A 13,911-nucleotide genomic window follows, 5' to 3' on the forward strand; every position below is an offset into this window, starting at 1 on the left:
CATATGTGATGCAAGTGACCCTGCAACCACAGCCCTGTCTATACCACTGGGGATTGTAGAGCTCTACAGCCAATATCCCTCTCTAGCTTTAGGAAGTGATTGTGGCCTACTGTCCTGCCAGTGCTGCTGCTCTTAAATGATTAACGAACTCTAGGGGCACTAGCTGGATAAGAAAAGGCTGTGGGCTTTCCTCATTGGCTTTTCAACCAATATTTTAATGTTTATTTTGACCGTCCTGTTAGTACTGGAAGTTCCAGTTACTGTGTTAGCAGCACTGGGTGGTACTCTCCCTCCATAAGGACTTTTACCTCTCTAGCTTGCTATCAAAGAACAGGAGCTGTGAAAGAGTAAGGAAAGAAAAGGAGAAAGTGTCAGCTGACCTCAGTTCCATCCTCAGAGATGTGGGATCCAAACTGGTATAACTAGGGAAACAACAGATACAACTTGACAAAGAAAAATATTTGCCACCACCACATTTATAAAAACAACAACACATTATTCATACATTAATAACAATAAAGATGTCAAACTGTCAGATAAGAAGTTAATCTCATTCAGAGCACAATTAAAGATGCTATTATCCTGCCACCTGGGGCCACTTCTGCTTTTACAACACAGCGGGTTTAATAGATAAAAGGGGCGAGAACATGATTGGTAAAGCAGACTGCACAGCCAAGCCCCTTGTAACCATCACTCGTAATCATAACTGCTGCTCTCCAGCCAATTCAGCAAAATATTTATTTTGCTGATATTTCTCCAAACAGTTCAGGCGCAGAGTCGCACTAATGAAGCTGTCCAGGATGAGCGTTTAATTACGTAGCAAAGAATATGCTCAGAGAACAGCTTAAAAAGGGAAACGGGGTCTAAGCAGAAACCTCTATCAGAGAGCCAAGGCCACACAAGCTGGCCTTTTGTCTCCTTGTGGAACTCCCACCAATGGTTGCCAGCAGGGGCTCTGCGGTTGATGTAGCTAAATGACTGATGGCCATTTAAGGGGAATGACTTAGACACACTGTTAACAATAAAAGATGCTGTTGGTTTCAATGAGAAAATTAACATCATTGCTGCTTGTGCCATTATCAAACCGCTCACTACCTGTATCGAGGATACTCAGATTCCTGGGAAACAGAAAGTTTCCCTGTTGTCAGGGTCTGTCCATGATTCTGGTTGACTTTGCATGTACATACCAATAGAGACCTGCAGTAAATTTTGGTGACTGGGTTCCAAACTGAGAGGTGATATGTACATATAGGCACCAAGTTTTCTCCTCTAGATTGATGCTAATACTAGTAGAACCACGGAGTTGACAAAATTTGATGATCCCATCTCAGTCTTTGTGAGAAGGAGTACAGGACAATGCAAACAAGTGCTCTATGATTAGATTATTTTGGTACTCCCTGTAAAAACACAGGACAAAATGGAGAAAGCATCCAGAATACATTAGAGAAGAGAGAAAACTCTAGATCAGGGTTCTCATAACAGTGCTAGTGGTCATAAATCTATGATGGCACTGGTAGGAAGGTGTTTAAACTTCTGAGTGAGTGACTATCTTGAGTGTTTTATTGCATGGTGTCAAAAGTCACTTCAAAATTAAATTGCTGACCTCTGAAAGTAATAGGGCAATCATGCTGCTCGTGTTCTGCCAAGAGATGCAACCTGTGAAGAATAACTGACGAGCCATCCCTGATTATGTCAGCCTATGAGCTCTGGACAGTGGCCCCTGTACTGCCCAAGGGAATTGGACTTGGGAGCAAAGCCTGTCAGGATGTGTTCTTGTTCAAGGAACCAGCCTTCAGTTGGGACTGTCCCCATTAATCTATACTCCAGGGAAAAGTGAGCTGGCTAAGCTTCCCTGGAAAAGGGGACCAATTATGTTGGATGTCTGCTGATAGTACTTTCGTATAAACATTTAAATTCTCATGTATGTCGTGAACACAGACAGCAAAAAGAAGGATGGTGCATAGTGATCCCTTACTGCTCACAAACTCTACAGCAAGACAAAATTCATCCTGTGCAGATCTCGATTATTTCGGTCTCACAACAGCTACTTATCCCTTACTAGGGGGTCATGAAGACAGAGGGCAGTTATTTATTATTTTCATTATGATGGTTTCATAGCTGCAGGGCAGACTTCCCCTTAGGTGCCTATACTCTCTCTCAAGTGCATCCCTCACAGTACATCTGTGCAACTGAGTCACTCGGACTTGATCCCTAGAATTTAGGCTCATGGTTCTTAGCTAGCCACATTAATGACACAAACCTGTTTTTGTACCTGCAGAGGTTTCCCTTTGGGAGCCTGAAAAATGGAAGTCTGCGGTGACAGAGAGGCAGCATCTTCAACACTTTATTCCTCAAAAGGTAAAAACATGTAGAGCAAAGGGTAAAACCTACAAAAGACCTGGACTCATGGGTCTTATACACTCTTCATATGTTCCTTTCAGCACAGCTATTCTCATCTCTGCCTGAGAGAAACAGGCTTCCCCTCCTACAGTTTCTAATTCTCTTCCTCTGTACAGGTTTTGCCAGATATTTTTCAGCTTGTCACAAGTAGCATCTAGAAACATCAGCTAAAACATGAGGGTCTGCTTTACTAACCACTTGACAGACACACACAGTGAAAAACAACGCCTGGACAGGAGAGAGAAATCAGAGAGTAGGTAAACGGCAAAGCTGGGAATATAACCCTGTAGGGCCCACTTCGCATTTCTAAGTACCAAAACAGGGAAGCAGGAGAAGAAGATTAAAAAAAATAAATAAATTTGGGAGAAACAGGATGTGCTTTAACAAAAACGTTAGATGACCTGAGACTTCAGTGTTGCAATGGCACCATGAAATCTGGCACTGCTTGGCTACACCAGTAGGAAACCAGGTTTGGATTAATTGCTCATACTCCAGCAATTTTAGAAATGCTACAGTTTAGAAGATCCTATTAACAGAACTGCAATGCCATTTCTAATTCATTAAAAATAAAACACAAACACATATTTAAAACAGCTCCGGTGCTTGCTTTGCAACAGGACCAGAATATACTGTTTTATAATCTATGAAGTGTGAAACAAACAGTGTGAAGAAGGAAGAAAAAAAGTAAACCTACAACCATAAGTGCAAAAAAACACCTATTAAAAAAAATAAGTGAAGCAACACCATCCCCCCTTTTCATCTGTCAGGCAAAACCTCTCAAAAGCTGCTGTCTGCCTGCAGATTACTCTGAAGTGATCCATGACCCATAGGTCCCACCTTTCTGTGCCTCTTGCTGCCAAAACTACGTGTAAACTTGGAAGATACATCAAACTTAAGGTTACTGGAAGAACCTGCCTTCTTGCTGCAGAGAAAATCATGGCATCACTAGTTTTATTTTTATTTTCCTCTTCAGCACACAACATTAATTTATGACTATTTTTCCAATTCCAGTGAAGTAAGAGGGTAATAGCTTTTAGCCAATTTGCTTTTTATAACCTGTCATTCATGGCCAGGTGCCTGACAGGACCGCAGACAATGTTCCAATCACAGGGGCATTTCTTCTGGAAAGTGAAGAATTCATATCAGCCATGGAGATATGCTGCCATGAAAAGGGGGAGAAATAACTTTAGGTAAAGAGCTGTAAAAAATGCACAACCAAAAGGACTGTACTTCTCTGTTTGGGTAAAATCTCTTACATAGTTGCATCCTCAAGCAGTTTGGCAAAGACGAGTTGACAGGCTCTATTAAGATTAGCAGACCTGAAGTCTGACTTACTCAGTTGCATGAATCACTTAAATCAAAGTCCACGTGGATTTCACTGTCCTCCAACTGCTAGCTGAATTTGTTTTCTTTTTGTGCCACCAAATTATCCAAGTCTCTAGCTTCTATAGTCTTACCAGCTGTAACTTTCTGGGGAACTAAGGGAGAAATAGCTTGATATAGAATTTTAAAGCTTAAAATTTAAGCCAGCATGAGCTATGTCAACCATTTGCAGTTCAATCTCTCTCTCGCTGGCTATAAATGGCCATTGTCCTTGGAGCAGGATTAGCCAATCTGCTTCACTGGGCATCACCTCTTGTTCTGCAGGGTTCAAGCCCCTGCCACTCCTAGTGCATTAGGGGATTGATCCTGTGTGCCCATAAATTAACCTTCAGAGCACTTTTCCTTCAGGGGAATTCCTGAGGCACACAAGATCAGGTTCTTGAAGCCCTGGAAGTACCTGCCCAGGGCAGCAGCAGAGTGGTGGCTCTGGGCTGTCTGTGCTCTCCCACCATAAAGCAAGCAGATGTCCGCAGAAAAGAAGTGGAACTATTTTTTACCACTTACTGTCACAGCCACAATTCTGGGAATTCACAGCACAACCAGCAGTATGGATGTCTGTTTGCTTGGGCTTTCTGCCACCATAAAAATCATTATGGTGGCATAAAGGCGACATCTGTCTGCAGCCTTGCAGACCACATGGGCTATTTTAATGGAGCAATACTGTGGGAAAAACTGTGCATACTGACTCTCATACAGTAGATGATCTCAGACTTCACGCAGGAAAATGGTACATCACTTCCATATTCCCAGTTTGCTATCAGTGGACATACTGAAATGACTGAAGTCTTACAAAACCTGTGAATTTAAGTGACTTCAATAGAATGGCATCTACTTGCATCAACCGAGGATCCATTTAGATCTCAAAATTAGAAAATGGAGAACTTAACGAACACAGATTGCCACAGGCTGAAGTCAACTTCAGGCGCTTTCAAAGATATGGACCCCATAAAGCACTAAACTATGCGATGAGAAATTTCCTCTTTATCCTTTATTTCTCCCTAAGCAATTTATTTTGGACCACACACATTGATAGTCTGTATTGTATACCTAATGAACATGTTATTCTTATACAACTAGGCCCAGATTCAGTAAGGTTTATAAACCCATGCTTGGCTTTGATGGCAAGAGCACCACTTACATACTTAATGTTAAGCTCATGCTCAAGTACCTTCTTGAAACTGGAGAAGTTTATCATTCATAAGGGGTTTATTTCCAGCTTCTTTCAGCTGCCTATCTTCATTACATCCTGTTGTTCCGTCTTTCATGCGCCAATACACGCAGGAGTATTATTTTAACTGTTAAACCATATTTAAGATCATTGCTACCATATAGTGGAAAAAGGTACATTTATAAACAAATTCTGGATACAGTTAGCTTTTCTATATTCTTCTGCCATCTCTCTTCCTTCTCTTCCCCTTTCCAGAATCAGTAGTACTAAACATTAATCTCTACCTGCAAGAAATCCTTTCTGGGGTCTGAATCATTTGTTATCCTCCTCCTCCTATTTTTTTTACATTTTTGCTAGGTCTTTTTTTTTTAAATTAGCTAATCAAAACTGAAGAACAGTATTCAAAATAAGGTTGTATCATTGATCTATAAAATGACATTAAGATATATTCCACAATACTGTACATTTCCTTTAGCCTAACATTCACTTTTTAAATAGATACATCTTGCATTTGAGTAGCCAACAAATGAGCGAAATGTAGGACTGAATTATCTTTATGACAACCTGCATGATACAATACAGGAGTCTCACAAGAGCAAAAATTTGACAAACCAATGCAGATGAATGGAATGAAATTGAGTTACTAACCATTAAATGTCAAGTGTTTGAAATCTTTCCCCCTGCGCAAAATGCAATATTAATAAATCTTAAAGAGGGGAACACAGAGCTTATTCACTCTTTTGACTGCCGCTGCAAATTGAACAGATGTTTTCATTGAGTTGTCCACAATGCTGTCTTGATCTTTTTTCCCTGAGCGGTTACAGCTAATTCAGAAGTCATCAATGTGTATGAGGAGTTTGACATGAGGAACCAATTTATTAGCTTATACTGAACAGATGAACATATTTGACTGACAGTGAAAAAAGGATGTTAAAACAAACTATGACCGCACAGTTAACAACTAAGGAAATGCAAAAGGTGACATTCACATAGCAATATTATTTTGAGCACATTTTACATCTTGTATTTCCAGGTCATATATTTATATGAAAAACAGAAAAATAAATACCCCACACATAAGCAGTGGGAGAGTCCATCTGTACAAGATGCTTCAAGCTCATTAGACTAAATCTTTTGCACTTTGGTGTGGCAGGAAGAGTCCATGCTAATGTGCAGTACCTTTAATTTAATGCACGTTAGCATCACTAAAAAAAGCATTCATCTGTGCTAATGCACAGTAGCACTGATTACAGCGCATTATGTTAGTACCTGTTATTACAGGTACCAAAACTGTAATTACAGCACATTAATGACTGTGTAGATGCACCCAATGGGTCCAAATTAACTTATTATAGAAACCTTTAATTGTGCACATTTTCATTTTTATGATGAAACCTCAATATAATGTTAAGAGATGCACTGTGCACACATATGGTTTACTCTGAATGTAAAGTCCCAGACAACAAAAAGTGCACTGACCATGATCAGTACCTGAGATATGCAAGTATTTATAACTGCTTATTTCCACCCGATTCTTGTCATGCCAAACACTACCAAATTCCTTAATGAGAACTAGTTACACACCAAATTTAAGTCCTAAAGCTCTGTCATCTGTAAGGCAAAGAGACGTGTGACCTATTAATACATTTTTAAAAATGCAGAAAATGATTATTTAAAAAGTGAATGGAAGGCTTTTGCCTATCTTTACAAACAGATCATATTTCAATGGAAAACCAAACATGGAAATTTTAATCAAAAAGTTATTTTTTCAGGCAGTAAAATGAGCATAATTGAAACTGCTTTTCAGCCCTAACCACAGTTTTTACCACCACAGTGCAACCAGTGTATCAGAATGCCTGAAGCAGCCTGTGTCCGTCGTAGCTGAATGCATGTCTTTGCATTGTGTCATTAGAAAATGTATAATCTTGCAAATTACTTTGTGCAAGCACATCTACAAACCTTCTTCTACTCCTGGCACCTTTCATTCAACATCTGTCATTTGAATGGCAGTTTCAATCCTAAACAGCCTCAGAAGGAAAAGAGGAGTACACAGAGATGTGAGATGTACATTCATAAAATACACAAAAGTTTCTCTCTAGCTGGGAATTAATTTCACTTGTGAAAGGACACGGGATAATTCACATATGTTATACCATTCAAGTTTTCCCTCATGCCTCACTCAAAGTCAGCCTTAGAAGACAGTGATCAGCCATTATGGCTAGGGACAGACATTCAAAAAGCCTGAGCCTGAATCAATTTAATCTTTGCAAGTTAGTCTAACCTGGCTAGCCTGAACCGGTTTGTAACCATACAGACATCCCCTCTGGACTGAAGAAGTGCAGGCACATGCCTGCAGTGGCTCAGGCTAGAAGCCAGGTATGTGTGTAGATAAGTCGTCCCTCCCCTTTCATAGTGCTGGGGGGGACTGGGGGGCATGGCCAGGCTCAGGCAGGATACTCCTATTAGAGAAGGGTTCCCTTCCCTTGCTGCTCCTGACCAGCACAGCAAGGAGTTGATAACAGCATTTAGCACCCCATCCAGAAAACAAAAGCCTCTCTCATTAGTTCAAGCTCTTTTTTCCAACTTTTGCCAAGGAAGGAACAGAAGGAAATTACCAGCTGACCTGTTGATTAGCTTCAAAAAGCCCTAAGCAGACACTGCCTGTCTGCCTTACACAGACACTTCAGCATTAGCTAGCATACCATGTACTGGTTATGGTCCATCCTATGGGAGAAAGGAGTGGGGAATCCCTGCATGAGCAAAGAGTGGTGAGGGAGGGGTGGAGCAAAGGGAAGACAGGTAGACGCTGCTGTGCCTGCCATCTCTGCTGGAGCTCCAGCCAGGGAGCAGAGGCGGAGGGCCAGCCCTGCTCTGAAGCAGAGAGCCCCACCCAGGGTTCCAGAGCACCTGGGATGCTAGGGGACTCTGGTTGAAGTTAAAACCAGCAAGGGGTCTGGGACAGACATTGTATAAACCAGTTTGACCCAAATCAGTTCAGTCTGATACTCCATTCAACCAGGTTTCTCTCAAACCTGTTTCAGCCATTTTCAAACTTGTTTATGTGCACTGAATGTCTGTTTCATTACAGATTTAAACCAGTTTCTGATCGCTTAAACCAGTTTGTGTGTAATGTCTCTCCCTAGCCTATGAATTCTGTATTGCAGAGGACAAATTTCAAAACAGTTTCAGTGAAAACTGATTCCCCCCAGCCCCTCAAGCTTATAAATTCCTTTATCTTGCAAAGAACTTAAATGTATGTTCAGTAATGTACTACAACATTAAGCATTTTCTCAAAGTGCCAATAGCTGGACACAGGAGAAAGCATAAGAATCTCCATTGTTTGGAGAGGGGGGGTTGTTTGTTTGCTTGTTTGTTTTTAATTTTGTGCCTATGGTGCAGAGAAGCATAAAACATAATTAAAATCCTCATGGGTTCTGGAGGAGGAGGAAGGAGGGCTACAGTCATACTTTTTCATTACGATTGATAACACTGGGCCTGTGCTTCTGACTGAGGACTAGTTGCTTTTATTTGGTTTGGAAATAGGGATTTGATTTAACAAAGATGTGACTATTTCAAGACTGCATGGCAGAAAGTTCCCTAAAATGTGTGCACAGTCATAAAGATGCAGGTTATAGCCACAGCTAGAAAAGTACACATTTGGCTATCATGCTATATAAAATGAAAAATCTGCAAGCTTGACTGAGGTGGCTTTCTTATCCAGCCCCACAGATAAAGCTATCATTCAGGCTCTCATCATTTCACATCTTGATTACTATAACATCCTTTTCTCTGGCCTTGACATATATAAATCTTGTCACCCCACTCTCCATTCAGGATGTTGTTGCAAAGATCATTTTCTGGGTCTGTTACTTTGACCATCTCACCTGTCTCTATGCATCACTCCACTGGCTTTCCCCTTTTTGATGATAAACATAACTTACTTGTCTTCACTTTCAAAGCCCTTCCGTACTCTAGCTGTCATTTCTTGTTCGGCATCATGGGACTAACTTCCACTTGCAGTCAGCCCATGACATCAGTCTCCTTCACTCACTAGATTTTTTACATTCCTCCTCCTATGGTGCCTCTCACACTTAGGAGGAATTCTCTGTTAACATCCTCAGGTGGCTCCTTTAATACTGTTTAAAAAAAACAAACAAAAAAAACCCACCTCTCCTGTGATGGCTACAAAAAGACAGAAAATGGTTGGTGCTGTTGTTTTTTCTGTGAATTTTGGCTCACATATGCTAACTGGCATGATCTCATTGGTGTTTTTTAGTGTGCTACTACTGTCTATCTGTATCCATCTTTTATCTCTTATTTTATTCTTAAAATGTAAGTACTCTGGAGCAGGGACTACCTTTTGGTTCTATGTTTGTATGGCCCCTAGCACAGGAAGGTCTTGGGCAGTGACTAAGTCTCCTAGGCACTAGTGGGGGAGTCTCCACAAGACACTTTGAGCACATTAGACTAAATCTACCATGCATTAGCGCAGCAGGCAAAGCTTGTGCTAATACACAATACATTTAGTCTAACATGCACTAGCATCACTAAAAAAGCATTCATATGCACTAATGCGCAGTAGTGCTGATTATGGCACATTAACTTATTCCCTGTCATTATAGGTACTAAACTTAATGCACTTTAATTACAGTAGATGCACCCAGTGTAATGTAGATAACAAAAGAATAAAAACAGTGAAGTTAGCAGAGCTTGTAAAGTGCCAAACCTGTTACAGAAAAAAATCTGGATTTGCACTATTTTGTTAAAAAAGGCAAACTGAATAAAAAAAACCCCAATATATTAACACAAAATACTGATGGAGATCAAACATCCAAAGAAAATCCAGAAGGAATTTCCAAAGATTGAGAATTCTCCAGCACATTAAGCCCAGGTTGCATTTATACAGTCTCTATCCCTCTCTTTTGTAATAATGTCACAATTTATTTATTATGGTTTCTTAGCATAGTAAGCAAACATACGCAAAGTTGCTGATTTCATGATCCAGGATCAGTTGTTTTTCCTGATTTGGAGAATAACTGAGTCCTCTACCCCTAATCTAACTTTAGACAGGACATGACTAAGGACCTTATTATTCCCCAGCACAAAACAGAAGTGCCTACAATACAGCTTGTGGAGCTCTCCGAGCAGGTTTTATATTCAATTATACTTCAATCTCTCTCACAGTCAGAGGTTGGCATATTCTTCTTGAATTATCCTCCATAAAGACCAAATCAATTCTGCTAAACACATATGCACACACTCACTAACAGCACTCACAGGCACTGAATGATGGACTTAAATACACTCTCACCACCAAAACTGTTATCACTTTTCAGGAATGAAGAAGCCATGATTGGAACATGAATGGAGTGCTCACATTTGCTTTACAGTCCAGCCCAGAAAAAAAAAACTTGGTACTTAAAGCCTCAGAGCACTCTACAGTAAGGTCTGGTCTGCTTTAGTAACTTTTTTTAAAGTTTCTTGTTTTCTACCCCACCAAGTATAAAGCCTCCTGCCAGGTATGCAGAAGAGCAACAAAAGGCCAGGTTCAGTCACTTCAGAGATTCTTCTGCTAAAATAAAAGAGATGACCTAAGACCATAATGAAAGATCAGCTTCTACTTCTGACTCAAGTAAGTTACTCTCCACCCTCTCTAATCAAGTTTCTGCTGGACTGCAGTGGCAAGAGTGGTTAAGGCATCTTGCTCTGGCTTCACAAAGCTTGTGCTCAAGGCTCATTTCAGACTCAAAAGCATAAACGGATAACTGAGGAGCTTAATGTGGCCCAACGTGATGCTAGAAACATCACTTCCTTGTGTGCTGTTGGCTACCAATGGGCATGCTTTAACCATGCCAGCCCAATGTGCTGCTAAGTTCAGAAGGACCTTTGATTTGAGTCACTTTTCTAGATGGCTCTTTCACATTAAACCACTCAGAGTCCTTAGGAGTTTGGGTGCTATGAACAGGGGAAAAATGAATGAAACAGTGTTAAAATTGGACTGGTTCTGTGACATTTTAATAATTCTCAGTTTGTTCACGCATAATTAAAACTTTTCCCTTTTGAAAGGTCTCCAGCCCTAAAAGTCCCTGACTAAAGTTCATTGCCCAGCTTCCTGAGGTTCGGACTTCTCAATAACAAAATGGGGGACTGCGGTGCATAGCTGGGCACTAGGGCTTTGAGAAATTTCAGCAGCCATTTCATTTAGTTTTGGATTCGGATGTTTTGGCAGCCAAAACATCAAATCCAAAACGAAATGCAAGGTTCCAAAACAGACCAGATCCATCCAAAACAGTTTAGAAATGTTTCAGAGGCAGGCTTGCAGGGAAAGAGAAACTAAGAAGAGAGTGGGGGAGGAGAACTGCTCTGATATTGACAGCTGTAGCTGGCCAGTGACAACAATCTGTCTCTGAGGTCCCTTCCAATCCCAGTACTCTGGGGGAGAGACAGAGAAGTACCATAAAAAGCTGTTTGTATGAGGTATTGAGGGAGGAGCTGTGCAAGGCAGATCCACAGGTAGCCTTATGCTTCACCTCAGACATCTGGAGCAGCTAGGGTGGAAATCATGCCTACGTCTTCCTCACAGAGCACTGGTGCCATCAATAAGGCAGCTGGTGGGCTGTCCTTCAAGCCGAAGTGATGGATGAGTCCCACACAGCAACAGAAATCATGGTGGCCATGAACTGTGTGGTGCAGGGGTGGCTTGTTGGGCAGGGCTTGCTCACCCATAGGCTCATGGTCACTGACAATAAGGCCAATATAGTCAAGGAGGTACATGATGCCAACTTTGTTGGCATCCACTGTGTGGCACACAAGTTGCACCTCATAATCAGGGACGCCTGGAAGGGCACAGGGCTGCTGGTGATGGCACCGTCACAACTGGCCAGCTCACTGTGAAATGCAGGAAGATGGCGGGCTACTTCCACTGGAGCAAAGGACACAAGATGCTGTGGGACAAACAGACAGAGCTGAGCATCTCACAGCACAAAGTCATCCAGGATGTGGAGCTCCACATACCTCATGCTGGAAAGGGTGGTGGAGCAACAGAAGGCCATCCATGAGACGGCCTAGCTCAAGGAGATTCGGATCAGTGGACTGCTTAACAAAACAGGGTGGGATACCATCTCCTAGATCTTGTTGGTCCTCAAGCTATTCCTCAAGGCCACTGAGGCTGTCAGTATTGGCAATGCCCTTTTTAGCCAGGTGATGCCCATAGTGAGGAAAAATTGAGAACCAAATGGAGAAGTTCCAGGGGATCTATGTTTCTGGCTGGGGCCAGGTGCCATCACCAGAGGTGCAGGCATTGGTGAAGCGACTGAGGGAGGGCATCAAGGAACAGCCGGATCCATTGTGGTCCACGTGTTGGCGGCCATGTGTGACCCAAGGGTGAAGGGGAGTATATGAGGCAGCAAAAGCCTGGATCACTGGATGGAGGTGCTGGTGAAGAGAGCCCAGGAGGCAGAAGGGCACGGGGTGGGGGGCATGGAAGAGGGGGATCCACTTGCCTGTGCCAGCACTCCCAGCAACCAGTCTCCTCCATGCCAGCTGCTGCCAATGTGGGCCAAGGGCATGGCTTCAATGGTGGGGTCCAGAGGCACCAGACCTCAGCCTCTGGCAGGTAACACAGAGGCCCCAGTGGCTACCTATCTCGGCAAGGACATGGAGCCACTGGACTACGACCCCTTGGCCCATAGGGCAGCCCACAGCCAGATGTGACAGGATCTGCCCACAGTTGCCTGGGAACACCTGTCCTGTCCTGCTCTCAGAGCTGGAGGTGGCACTCACTGCATCACCAGCCAGCAGGGGAAGAACATCTCCCTGCTGAACTCCCATGCCAGGACAAACTTGGAGGTATGGACTGGGGTTATGGGGAAAGGAGGAGGCCCCAGGTCCTGGGCATGACCTAAAACTGTACCCTGCCAGGGCTGGAAGGCCTGGTGGGACTGCTGGTGGCATGGCAGCCCTCAAAAAACACCAGGACCGAGGACGACCCTGGTGAAAGGTGGGTAGGAGGCACCTTATAACCTCCAGCCACCACACACTCACAGTCCTGGCTGGGGAAAGCCCAGACCTGTAATATCTTTGAAAAGCCTGAGGCTTGCTGGTTGCAGTGCAGTTGTGAGGCGCCAGATGAACTTAGCTGCCTGGGATGCCATCTGCGAGGCATGGGCTTTCAGATTTAAAACCCTTCGTCAGGCTGAGGAGGCATCTTCAGTTGCTGTGTGTGCCCTTCCTGAATGGAAGGAATAGTAAAGGATCCACAGGCTGGCATGCAATGCAGGCAAGAAAACCAGTCACTGAAAATAGAAATTGAGGTGTCAGGGAGTGAGAAAGAGGCTGGGGGGTGGGGAGGGGATGGGGGAGATGTAGCAGGTAAAAGTGGAGAGGTACCTGCTACCTGGGAAGTCAGATGTTGGGCAGGTTGTAGTGTGTCAAATCTAATGTCTATATTGAGTCCCTGAGGTTGATGAAGAGAAGTTTGTAGGCCTGTCTATGAAAAGTGGTTTGTAAATTCCCTTTGAGATTAGGACTGAGAGACTGGAGACAGAGTGGTTTTCTTGTGAGAAATGTGCCCCCACAAGTATTTGGGTATTCTTGTCTGTAATAGATTCTGGTGCACAGTTTGTGGGGGTACTGGAGATACATTAGCAGGTTTTGCATGTCTTGTCATGGCATTGTCTGGATCCATTCAGTGCATTTTGGGCTGTAGGAAGTTGGTTTCTGGCAATGAGGTTAGTGAGGTTCGGTGCTTGTTTGAATTTACAAACCACTTTTCAGAGACGGGCCTATAAACTTCTCTTCATCAACCTCCTAGATACAGAAACTTGTGGACTCAATATAGACATTAGATTTATGACACACCGCAACCTGCCCAACATCTGACTCCCCAGGTAGCAGGTACCTCTCTCCACTTTTACCTGCTACATCCCCCTTCCACCTCCCCCTGCCAAGCCCATCTCTCA

The 13,911-nt window shown here is 42.9% G+C and overlaps 1 protein-coding gene across 1 annotated transcript in view; it reads right to left on the bottom strand.

The window, feature by feature from the left end:
* CDH23 (cadherin related 23) overlaps window positions 1-13,911 on the bottom strand; it is a 556,494-nt gene that overhangs the window by 479,482 nt on the left and 63,101 nt on the right. The gene's annotated exons all lie outside the window — the stretch shown is intronic.

This window comes from Crocodylus porosus, unplaced genomic scaffold (genome assembly GCF_001723895.1).
Source record: "Crocodylus porosus isolate Cpor-Errol unplaced genomic scaffold, CroPor_comp1, whole genome shotgun sequence".
Lineage (NCBI taxonomy): Eukaryota > Metazoa > Chordata > Crocodylia > Crocodylidae > Crocodylus > Crocodylus porosus.